The 11,800-nt window shown below is 33.1% G+C and overlaps 1 non-coding gene across 1 annotated transcript; it reads right to left on the reverse strand.

Moving 5' to 3' along the window:
* Window positions 1-505: 505 nt before the first annotated feature.
* LOC114094859 (U4 spliceosomal RNA) lies at window positions 506-645 on the reverse strand. The gene has a single exon (XR_003583154.1). It is a non-coding gene; the product is annotated as a U4 spliceosomal RNA (small nuclear RNA).
* Window positions 646-11,800: the final 11,155 nt, after the last annotated feature.

Raw genomic sequence — 11,800 nt, forward strand, 5'->3', positions numbered from 1 at the left:
TCACATGTGTAACCTGAGCAAAATGGGGTTTTTTAGAAGTCCCATTGCTAAGTCAAATGATAACTCTATATTTATAATTTTTTTGAAGAATTGCCTGCCTGTTTTCTGAAGTGGCTATATCACTTTACATTTGTATAAGTAGTTTATAAGATTTCAATTTTCTCTACATATTAATAAGATTTTTTATTATTATTTGTACATTTTTAGATACATCTAATAGGACTATATGAGGTGGTTCCTTGTGGTTTTGATTTACATTGCCATGGTGACTAATGATGCTTAGCCCATTTCCACATGTTTATCGGTCATTTGTGTATATTCTGTAGGGAAGCTTGTTCATGATGTCTACAGTGTTGATTTTTGTTGATCCCAGGTTTTCCAGGTTTTATTTTATTCATCCCAGTATTGCGGTCAAAACTAAAAAAAATTGTTGAAAGGTTTACCACTATATTTCCTTCTAAAGGATTTATAGTTTTGGTTTTCATATGTTTTTTGTAAAATTCAGTCTCCATAGAGACTTGCAAAAATTGCCAATGTTAAGTATATTTCAAGTCGTCATGGTGGGGTATTGGAAAAATTATTGATTAGCAATAATTGTGCCTTGGATAAACCTCACCAGCTATGATACTGCCACTGTGCAAAACTGGTTCTCATAATTTTGTCTTTGATCCATTTGAGTTTATTTTGTATGTATGAGGTAAGGGTTCAGTGAATATCCAGTTTTCTTTCTTTTGCATGTGTCTATCCAGTTTCATAACAACATTTATTGAAAATACTATTCTTTTCCCATTGAATAGATCTGCTACTCTTGTCTAAAATCAATTAATCAATGGGGGTAGTGGCACACACCTGTTATCTCAGGGGCACAGGAGGCTGAGAAAGGAGGATAGCGAGTTCAAAGCCAGCCTCATCAATGGTGAGGCGCTAAGCAACTCAGTGAGATTCTGTCTCTAAATAAAATACAAAATAGGTCTGGGGATGTGGTTCAATGAACACAGTGCCCTGAGTTCAATCCCTGGTACCCCTTTCCCCAAAATCAATTAATTATAGATGTGTGTATATAATATATATTACATTCCATTTAATATTGTTATATGTATTACACATATAATACATATTACATATATAACATATTATTTGTATATTATGTATGCACACTTATCCAATTAATACATATGGCGTATCATTTTTATTTCTTAACTGCCAATTATATATCATTGATCAAAATATCTATTCTTATTTCAATATCAAACTGTTTTTTATTATTGTAGTTTTATAGTAACTTTTGAACTTAGGAACTGTGAGTAATCCAACTTGGTTCTTTCCAATTTTTTTTGACTATCCCATGTCTCTTGAATTGCCACATGAATTGAGAACCCACTTAGAAATTTCTACAAAGAAGGAAGCAGGGATTCGGAGAGGGATTGCATTACACTATAGACCAATGTGGGTAGAATTGCCATTTTAATAATATTAGGTCTTCTACCCCTTGGGCATGAATATCTTTACATTTATCTTGAACACCTTTACTTTCTTTATCTCAATGTTACCTGAGCTGCTTGAATATACATATTCATGTATTTCATCAAGTTGTGAAATTTTCAACATGTTTAAAATAGTTCTTAGATCCTTTTTTTCTCTTCTAAAGGAATCTCATTACACATATATTAATTAGTATGATTTACGGCACCCCACATTTCTCTGAGTCTCTGATCATTTTTCTTCTTTTTTCTCTATTCTTTTAACTGCATAATTTCTATCAATCTATGTTTTGAATTTTTTATTTTTTTCCCTGTAACTTTGAATCCACTATTGATCCACTTAAGTGAATCATTTAAGTCATCAGGCTTTTCACCTCCAGAATTTCCACTTGGTCCTTTCTATGATCACTATCCCTTTTTTCACATTCTCTATTTGATGAAACATCATCATACCTTCCTTCTATTACTCTATAAACATAATTTTCTTCACTTATTTGAACATATTTATAATGGGTATTTTGAAGTCATTGCCTGTTAAACCCAACATCTAGGCACCCTTACAGGCAATTTCTTTTGCCTGAATTTATTCTTGTATATTTTTTGTTGTTGTTCTTTGTGTGTCTCATAAATATTTTTTTTCTTAAAAGCTAAAAATTTCAGACAATTATTATAATAAACCTTCCCTTCTTCTTGGGAGGCAAATTTTGGTAATTGACATAATTATTCCTTTAGTGACTGATGTATTATTTTAATGTAGTCTATTTCCATACCCCATCTCTCACATTTCAAGCTTCTGATGTTGTTCCTGAAACATCAATGCCTTGTGCATCCCACAGACAGCCTGGGATGAAAATCACTTTAGTGGGTTTCTCTTTGACAATATCTTTCTCTGACCTTTAATTGCAAGGTAGTTATTCTATTTTTTTAACAACACCTTATAACATCAACTTTCTACAGATTAATCCAAAATTTCCAGAAATTGTTCCTCAGTTAGACCCACTGGCCCGCAGATGGAAGCTAGTAGAAGGAAGCGTCCAACCTCTAAGACAATTTCAATCAGAATTTTGCCATTAAAGCAGACAGCTCCAGATTAGGAAGGATGATTAGCTCCATCCTCTGCCCCTCTGAGGAAGATGTTATATTTTTCAAGTGGAGTTGGGAGCAGCTTCTTTTTAAAACAGAAATTGTAATACTAAGATTTATGAGATGGTTTAATTTTTTTCACAATATGAACTTATTAGAATAATTGAGGAGTCAGAGTTGGGGGAGCAGTTCAGTGGCAGAGTACTTACCTAGCATCCTTGAGGTCCTGGAGTCAATCCACAACACAGGAAAAAAAAAATGGAGAGTCGGTTCAATTGCTGAGAAATATTATAGGAAAGGTTGTATATGCTGACCTTGCAAGTATGGACTGAAAATTCATCTAAATGCAGAAAACAAAGTCGTTAACAAAACCAAAAGATATGGGTTATTTAGAAGTTACAGGAGTAATTAAACATATAAAACCAAAAAATCTAATAATAATAAAAGCTAAGTAGTGAATTATAATCACTTATTGCATAGAGAATTACTGGTGATTTTTAAACATCTGGGATGATGTCTCTAGACAGGTGACAGGGTCAAGGAAATCTAGATGGTACAATGGGGCCAAACAAATTAATATCAAACAATGGAGAAATTTAAGCAGCAGATATGGACTACTGTAAATGAAGTCAGGAATGAGCTTGGATATTAGAAGAATATAAAAAGGGTCACTATAGTTGGGCCATCTGAGTTAGGAGGAAAATGATAAAATTTTAAGGTCTTTTTGTGGTTATATTTCCCAGTCAGATCAATATCACATAATTCATGTAGGAGAAGATTCTGTGACAGGTCTTGGGATTTGTTTGTACTTCTGTATGTCCTGATAAAAGGCAAAGCAGTGACTTTGAAGGAATAGTAGTAGGATGGGAAATCATGGGTTTTGGTACCAAACCATATGAGCCTTAGTTTGTGTCATTCTAGTTCCAATTTATCCTTACTATGTGGAAATTATATATATATATATATATATATATATATATATATATATATATATATATATATATATATATGAGAAAAGAGAGGAAAGACACAGATACAGAATGAAAGGAATCTCCTTAGCCTGTGATATATTACTATCTTTTATTAAAATAGCAAGAAAGAAGTATGTTTGTTCCCAAAGTGGTCTCCTATAAAATCTATGACAAATTTCTTGTGTGACTTTACTTCTATTCCTGCCTCCTGGAATCCCAAAACACCCTATCATTACTATCATTACTCATTTTACAAGTGGAAAGAGTGAGACACCCCAACATAGCTATTGCAACACTGGTTATACAATGCAATGGTCATATATCAAAAGCCTTTTCTCTTGGGCCCAGGTGGAAGGTGGTGGAAGAGAAAATGAAGGGACTCTGGGAGAAGGAAGGACAATCTTGAGTATGAATCAACATGTCTGTTTGGTACATTTTACAATCCCCTGGTGGCAGAGGTAAAGTTCTCAATGCAGGGCCACAGAAGGCAGGTTGTAGTAGACATATAGATATTATAAGGAATTGGCTCTCACAAGTTGATAAGTCCCAAGTTATGCAGAGTAATTCATTCAGTCTAGGAACCAGGGGAACTGGTGGTTGTAGTTCTAGTTAAAAGGCCAACAGGATCTAGACCCAGGAGGTACAGATGCATTAGTTTTAGTCTGAAGGTAGGAATAAAATGTTCCCATTTGAAATAAGTGAGGCAGAATAAATTCTCTCTTGCTCAGTGAAGGATTAACCTTTCTGCCCTTCTCAGACCTTCAGCTGATTTTGGATGAAGTTCACCCACATTAGAGAGGACCATTCAAATGTTTATCTAATCCATAAACTCCCTCACAGAAACACTATGAATAGTGTCTGACCAAGTATCTGATCATCCTGTGGCCCAGTCAAAATCACATATAATATTAAACATCATACTTTGTGACCTTGTTAGTCTCTATTCTCTAGATACTAGTTAATTTTCCTATATAGTAATAACATCCCATAGAAATATTATGAAGAATAAATAACCACAAAAATATATAGAAGCACTTTGTAAGTTGGCATAGTCATGATACTTACTGTTATTTTGTCTGGTTTTACCAAAGAAGTTTTTAAAAAATCAGCTATAGTAAATTCCAAGTTACACGTGCAAAGGTATGTTTAACAATTACACTTCTGGCACATGCAGTGTTCCATTACATAGCATATATATTCTGTTGCAGACTTTTTAACTTTTAGCACTATTTGAGAAAAATTGTAAGTATCATAAGAAGAAATTAAGAATAGAACTTTTGAAATTCAGGCAAGGATTTTTAGAACATCTTTATTCAAGTTACTTTGATATATTTATTTAGAGACTTTTTCATTGTTTCTTTGTTTAAATCACTTGAAAGAGAGCACACGTGTGCTTCAGGAAAGCAGCATCTGGCATTTTGGGGGGACAGGGACGGTTCAGAGAGCCAGGAGAATTAAGCTGTTGGAAGGGCAGGACTCAGGTGCTGTTTACTATGTTAAGAGTTAATAATTATGTTGAGGATTTTTGCTCACACTTCTGTTTTATTCTAATTATTTATAGGTCAGGTGTCCAGGTTTGCATACCATTCTCTGCCCCCTGGTCTCTGGAGATATCTGGAAACAGCAGCTGGAGAAAGTAACTTCAGGTCATGAACTGAATTAAGTCTTCACATTTTAGAATTTGGTAGGTTGGATTCTCCTTCCTGTACTGGCAATAAGCGTCTCTGATTGCTGATCATTCCCAGGCAATTCTACATAATGACAATCAATAGGTTGTTAGAAGCAAAAACTAATGGCAAAGAGGAGGTATTACTTTCAATAAGTTTTCTGTTTGCACTGCTTGGTACAATATATTTAAATTCAGTCATAAGTGTTGCTTAAGGGAAAATATTCCAGAAAATGTTAAGAGTGTTTGAAAGACAGAGATTTGATTAAAATGCAGAATCATCCTCAGAGGATGTATTCAAGTTCTCCAAAGAAACAGAATGAATATGATATATTTCTGTCTATATCCATTCTTCATACTATGTACAATTCTTTATTGAAGTATATAGTGTAAAAGAACTGACACACTATTATGCAAGCTGGTGTCCCAGGAAAGCAGGTGGTATAATTGAAGTCCTAGTTCAAAGACCTGAGAACTGGAATACTAGTTTTGTAAATCCCAGTATAAGCATTAGAGAAGACCAATGTCACAGGCAAAGAGACCAAATTTGTCTTCTTTTTTCCCCTTTGTTCTATTCATATTCTCAACACATTGGATGATGCCTGCCCACACTGGAGAGTCCATAAGTGTAACTCAGTCTATCAGTTCAAATGCTAATATCATATACAAATGCCCTCACTCAGAAATAATGCATTTGCAAATAACTGGGCATCATATAATACAGTTATGTTGTCTGATACATAACCACCACAGAAGGTATACCATCAATTTTCTTCCCTAAAATTAAAAAAAAAATACAAATTATTCTGGATATGTACAAATATTCAATATGTAGAGGTGTAAAGGCTGAAGAAAGCTTAAAAATGGCAAAATCCAGTGCAAAAACTTAAAGAAAACAAACAAAGCAGTGGTGAATATTGAACAAAAGAGTTCCCCTGGCTAAAAATTTAATGTGAAAAAATATAGAATTCCATCTCAAAGAGTGTTGGCAAAACTCTACTTTCTATCAGACGGAGCCTGACCTTCTGTGAAACAGGAGTTTCTGTAAAAAAAAAAAAAATGTAGAGAATGGTAATACAGGAGAGTCATATTAGGTCCTATATATAGATTTTAGCAAGGTTTCTTAAAAATGTGAAATTTCAAAATTCAAAACTACAATAAATGTAATATTTTCAACCTATGAATATTATTAAAATCCATTTTTCTAGCCTGAAATATCTATCAACAAGTATGGTCTGAGTGAAAAGAAGATATTAGTCATAAAATCAGTTCCCAGTTCTCCCCACTTAGTAAGTTCTTTAAATGTAAAAGACAATTGCTTATTTATAGAGAATTTAAACTAAGTCAACAATATGTATTAGTTATATAAAATATGCTATATTAGTTATATAGAATATTAGTTACATAGGCAGATATAAACTAAATTACCAAATTAATCTTACTTCTAATCTTTTTTCAGTTTTATTTTACTCTTAGAAGGTTATTTTTTAAATTGTTTTTTCTTGTTTTATTATGATTACACTTAATAGTGGGATTTACTGTTATTATTTTTATTAATGTTATGCAATCCATATATAATCAGAATTCATTGCAGTTTATTTGTACATAGACATAGCAAATTCTGTAGATCTTGTTGCCCAGTCCTTCTTCATACTCACCTCTCTTACCTCCTCTTGATCCACATCCTCTGCTCTAACTGTCTCCTTTCTATTTTCATGTGATCTCTTCTTGAATATATAAGAGATAACATTCAATTTTGTGGGTCTGGCTTATTTCTTTTAGCATGGTGTTTTCCAGTTCCTTCCAATTACCAGCAAATGACATTATTTCATTCTTCTTGTGGCTGAATAAAACTCCATTGTGTGTATATATCACATTTCCTCTGTCCATTCATCCACTGATGAGTCATAACTTGGCTATTGTGAATTGCACTACTATAAACTTTGGTCTGTAATGAACACTATAGTTTTCTGCTTTTAGTTCTTTTGGATAAATACTCATTGTACATACCATACCTGGGTCATATTGTGTTTCCATTCCTATTCTTCTGAGGAACCTTCACACTGCTTTCCAGAGTGCTTGTGCCAATCTGCAGTCACACCAACAATGTGTAAATGTACCGTTTACCCCATATCCAAGCCAAAAATATTTTATTTGTATTCTTGATAATTGTCATTCTAACAGGAGTGATATGAAATCTTGGTGTAGTTTTGATTTGCATTTCTATGATTGCTAAGGGTATTGAAAATTTTTTGATATATTTTTTGGCCATTGTATTTCTTCTTCTGGGAAAGGCCTGTATGGATCATTTGCCTATTTCTTGATTGAGTTATTTGATTTTTTTTTTGGGGGGGGGTTAGTTTTTTAAAGTCTTTATGTGTTCTGAATATTAATCCCCTATTGGAAGAGCAGCTGGCAAAGATTTTCTCCCATTCTGTAGGTTCTCTCATAGCACTTTTGTTTCTTTGCTGCTTTAACTTGATGCCATTCCACTTATTGATTTTCAGTTTTATGTCTCGAGTTTTAAGTGTTTTATTGAGGAAGTCAGTGACTGTGCCAAATTGTTGCAACGTTGACCTTATGCTTTATTCTAGCAGTTGCAATGTTTCTGATCTAATCCCAGATCTTGGATCCAATGGGGACTGATTTCTGTGCAGGGTGAGAGATAGGTCTCTGTGAAAACAGTGACTTCAAGCATGGCTTCTGATTGCTTCATAGATTTTTGCACTGAGAACTTCCTGTGCAAAGGTGCAGGTCAAAATGTCCCGGTTCCTATGCTAACTAACACCAGTCTGAGGAGAGAATGCAAAAGTTCAGAACTATCAGTTGGGACCTTGAGCTCAGGCACCAGCTCCCAAATATAAAGACTTCTTAGTACAAGATAATCCTAATGTCTCACCAGTCCTGTGTCCTTCAGATTGCCTGCTTTGCTGAAACTTTTCCACAAATAATCTTTTGATAAAACCTATATAATAAACATGGTGTACTATATATGGATCATCATCCTCCATCAGAGAGTGATGTCTCACCTGACCTCAGCTTTCTCTCTATGTATGTATCTGACTGTCTTTTGTCATTCTCCCATCATCCATCACTGGATTTTCTGATGAATGGTCCTGTGTGAGAGCAGGATGGCCATGGAAGGTATCTGGTTTTGTTCTTCCACGTTTGGATATCCAGTTTTCCCAGCACCATTTGTTAAAAAGGCAACCTAGTCTCCAACATGTTTTTGACATTTTTGCCAAGGACCAGATGACTTTATTTATGTGAATTTGTCTCCGTTCTTCTAATCTATTCAGTGGTCTTTGTGTCTGTTTTTATGCCAACATCATGCGGTTTGGGTTTACCATAGCTCTGTAGTACAATTTGAGATCAAGAATTGCGATGCATTGGCCTGGGGATGTGGCTCAAGTGGTAGCGCCCTCGCCTGGCATGTGTGCAGCCCGGGTTCGATCCTCAGCACCACATACAAACAAAGATGTTGTGTCCGCCAAAAACTAAAAAAAAAAAAAAATGTATATATATATATATATATATAAAATTCTCTCTCTCTCTCTCTCTCTCTCTCTCTCTCTCTCTCTCTCTCTCTTAAAAAAAAAAAAAAGAATTGTGATACATCCAGCATTGCCTTTCGGATCAGAAATGCTTGGCTATTCTGGGTCTTTTATTCTTCCATATAAATTTTAGGATTTTTTTTCTAATTCTGTGAAAAATATTATTGACATATTAATGGGATGTCATTAAATTTGTAGAATAGTTTTGGTAATATGGACCTTTGGACAATATGAATTCTGCATATTCAAGAACAATGTAAGTATTTTCATCTTCTAAGATTTTCTTCGGTTTCTTTCTTTAGGGTTCTATAATTTTCATTCTTGAGGTCTTTCATATCCTTGATTAGATCTATTCCGAGGTGTTTGTTTTGTTTTCTTCTTGAGGTTATTGTAAGTGGAATTGTTTTCCTGATTTATTTCTCAGCAGATTCATTATTGAGTTTAGAAAAGCTATTGATTTTTTTGAATGTTGATTTTGCTTCCTGCTACTTTGCTGAATTTGTTTATCAGCTCTAAAACTCTCCTGATGGAACATTTTGGCCTTTTAAATATCTTTTGAATCTAACACCTTATAAATCAACATATTCCCAAATGTTTTAAAACTGGCTTCTTGACACTGCAGTAGGAGAGCCTAAATAGGGAAATTATGCTGAAGGTCTACTGAGAAAATCAATAACCCCCCAAAAAAACATCATAAGGAAATACCATTAAATAATTCTGAAGTCTACTTACATTTCTACACAATTGCTTTCAGTGGAAATCTCCACTAAATATTAATATTTATTAGAATTGTGAAACTAATTGAATTTAAAGATTTTGGAACATTTCACATGAAGAATTATATGCAGAAATAAGTAGAAAAACTCAGCTATATTTTGAAAAGGTATTCTTTTACAAATGGCTCATTTGTTAAAGAGCTTTTCTAAACTTAGAATAAAATAAGAGAGATTTAAAAGGCATAAATAAATGTAATTTGCCAATCTTTTCCAATTTTAAGTTTTCACAATTGTATGACAACATACAAAACTAATTTACAATTAAAATAGTTAAAAATTGACCAAATAATGATGCAATATTTATGTATAACAACTGTTAATTTATTTATTTTGAATACCAAACAGGAATATGAGATTTTTGAATGACATAGTTTGCCTTTACGTTTGTCTTTTTTTTTGCTGATTACCATCATTACACAAATTAATAAATCTATATTCTTCACAACATTGCCTAGAATATGGAAAAATACTTCAAACTTAAGTTAACAAAAATGTGACATCATTTGTAAAAATTTTAGTCACAAATATGGTATTACTATTGACTAATTTTAGGCTTGGATTTTATAAACAAATTATTTTACTCAAGATCCTTTATTTAAAAGATAGAGTGAAGTATCTCAAGCTCATGCAAAGTGTCAGCAGCAAGAACATTAGAATAAAATTTCTGAATTGAAGCTTCATTCTTTTTTAATTTTTATTTTCTAAATTTTTTCTTCATACTTTTACAGGACAATAGAATGTATTTTGACATATTAAATAACATGGAGTATAACTTCCCATTCTTGTGGCTTTACATGTTATGGAGTTACATTAGTCATGTGTTGATATATGAACATAGGAAAGTTATATCTGATTCATTCTGCTGTCTTTCGTATTCCCATCTCCCCTCTCTTCCCTTCATTTCCTTTTGTCTAATGTAATGCACTATTATCCTCTCCCCCCACATTGTGGGCTAACATCTGCACAGCAGAGAGAACACTTAGCCTTTGCTTTTGGGGATTAGCTTATTTCATTTATCAGGATACTCTCCAGTTCCATCTATTTATTGGCAAATGCCATAATTTCTTTTTCATGGCTGAGTAATATTTCATTGGGTACACATACCACCTTTTCTTTATCCATCATCTATTGAGGGGCACCTAGGTTGGTTCCATAGTTTCACTATTCTGAATTGAGCTGCTATAAACATTGTTATGTCTGTGTCACTTATAGTATGCTGATTTTCAGTCCTTTGAATATATGCTAATGAATGGAATTAGTGGATCAAATGGTGGTTCCATTCCAAATTTTCTAAGGGATCTCCATACTGCTTTCAAGATTGGTTGTACCAATTTGCCATCCCACCAGTAGTGTATAAGCGAAACTTTTTTCCCCTATATCCTTAAAAAAATTTATTGTTACTTGTATTCCTGATAGCTAACTGCTGTTTTAACTGGATTTGATAACTACTTCTCCACTGATTAAACATCCTTGTCTCGGGTGTATTTTAGCTTCTATTTTAAATCTCATTCGTTGTTAAAAAGTTTGAAGGAGATAAGAATTTTAGTACTCAATAAAATGGTTTGAAATTTTGAATATCTTATTATTTTAAAATATTTGTGTGTGACTTTAAAGCAATGCACTGACAGCATTTATTTATAGAAGCTTACTTTAATGTGTGGCTCCAGTAATCTTTGCAAGTTTATCATTCACAAGCACATGAAATTCACACACATATTTTTAGCTGAAAGCTACTAAATCATCATTTCTTGTCAAAATTATTATGAAGCAATAATGAGGTGCTCGAAAGGCTATAATTAAGAATAAGTTAATCTGAAACTCTAGGCTGAAAGATGATTACAGTTTAACTCAATTACTCTATTTTAAACCATCTCAGACTCTCAAGAACTTCTAAATAAATTGTTATTATATAGTTACAAAACATGTACCATCTAAAGTCATTCTGATGATCATACTCCTGAATAAAAGCATGTGTTCATTTGCAAAAAAGTCTAATGATTTCACGCCTTAATGAAAAATTCAAAAGTATTCACATTTGGTAATATTTAAAAATGTGTGAAGCAAAGGTGTTCAGATTGAAATGATTTCTAGTGTTTGATGAATTGGCAATTGTTTCTGTTTGTTTGGTGAACTTTCAGGAATAGAGATTGGAAAATGTTTATCTACATTTTGTTAGGGGAAATCATTATGCATTTGTAAAATACTTATAAACCATACTAGAAGAAATTAAATCTTTATATATGTAGAGTAACATATGAAACCAAATAAA

The sequence above is a fragment of the Marmota flaviventris genome, chromosome 11 (genome assembly GCF_047511675.1).
Source record: "Marmota flaviventris isolate mMarFla1 chromosome 11, mMarFla1.hap1, whole genome shotgun sequence".
Lineage (NCBI taxonomy): Eukaryota > Metazoa > Chordata > Mammalia > Rodentia > Sciuridae > Marmota > Marmota flaviventris.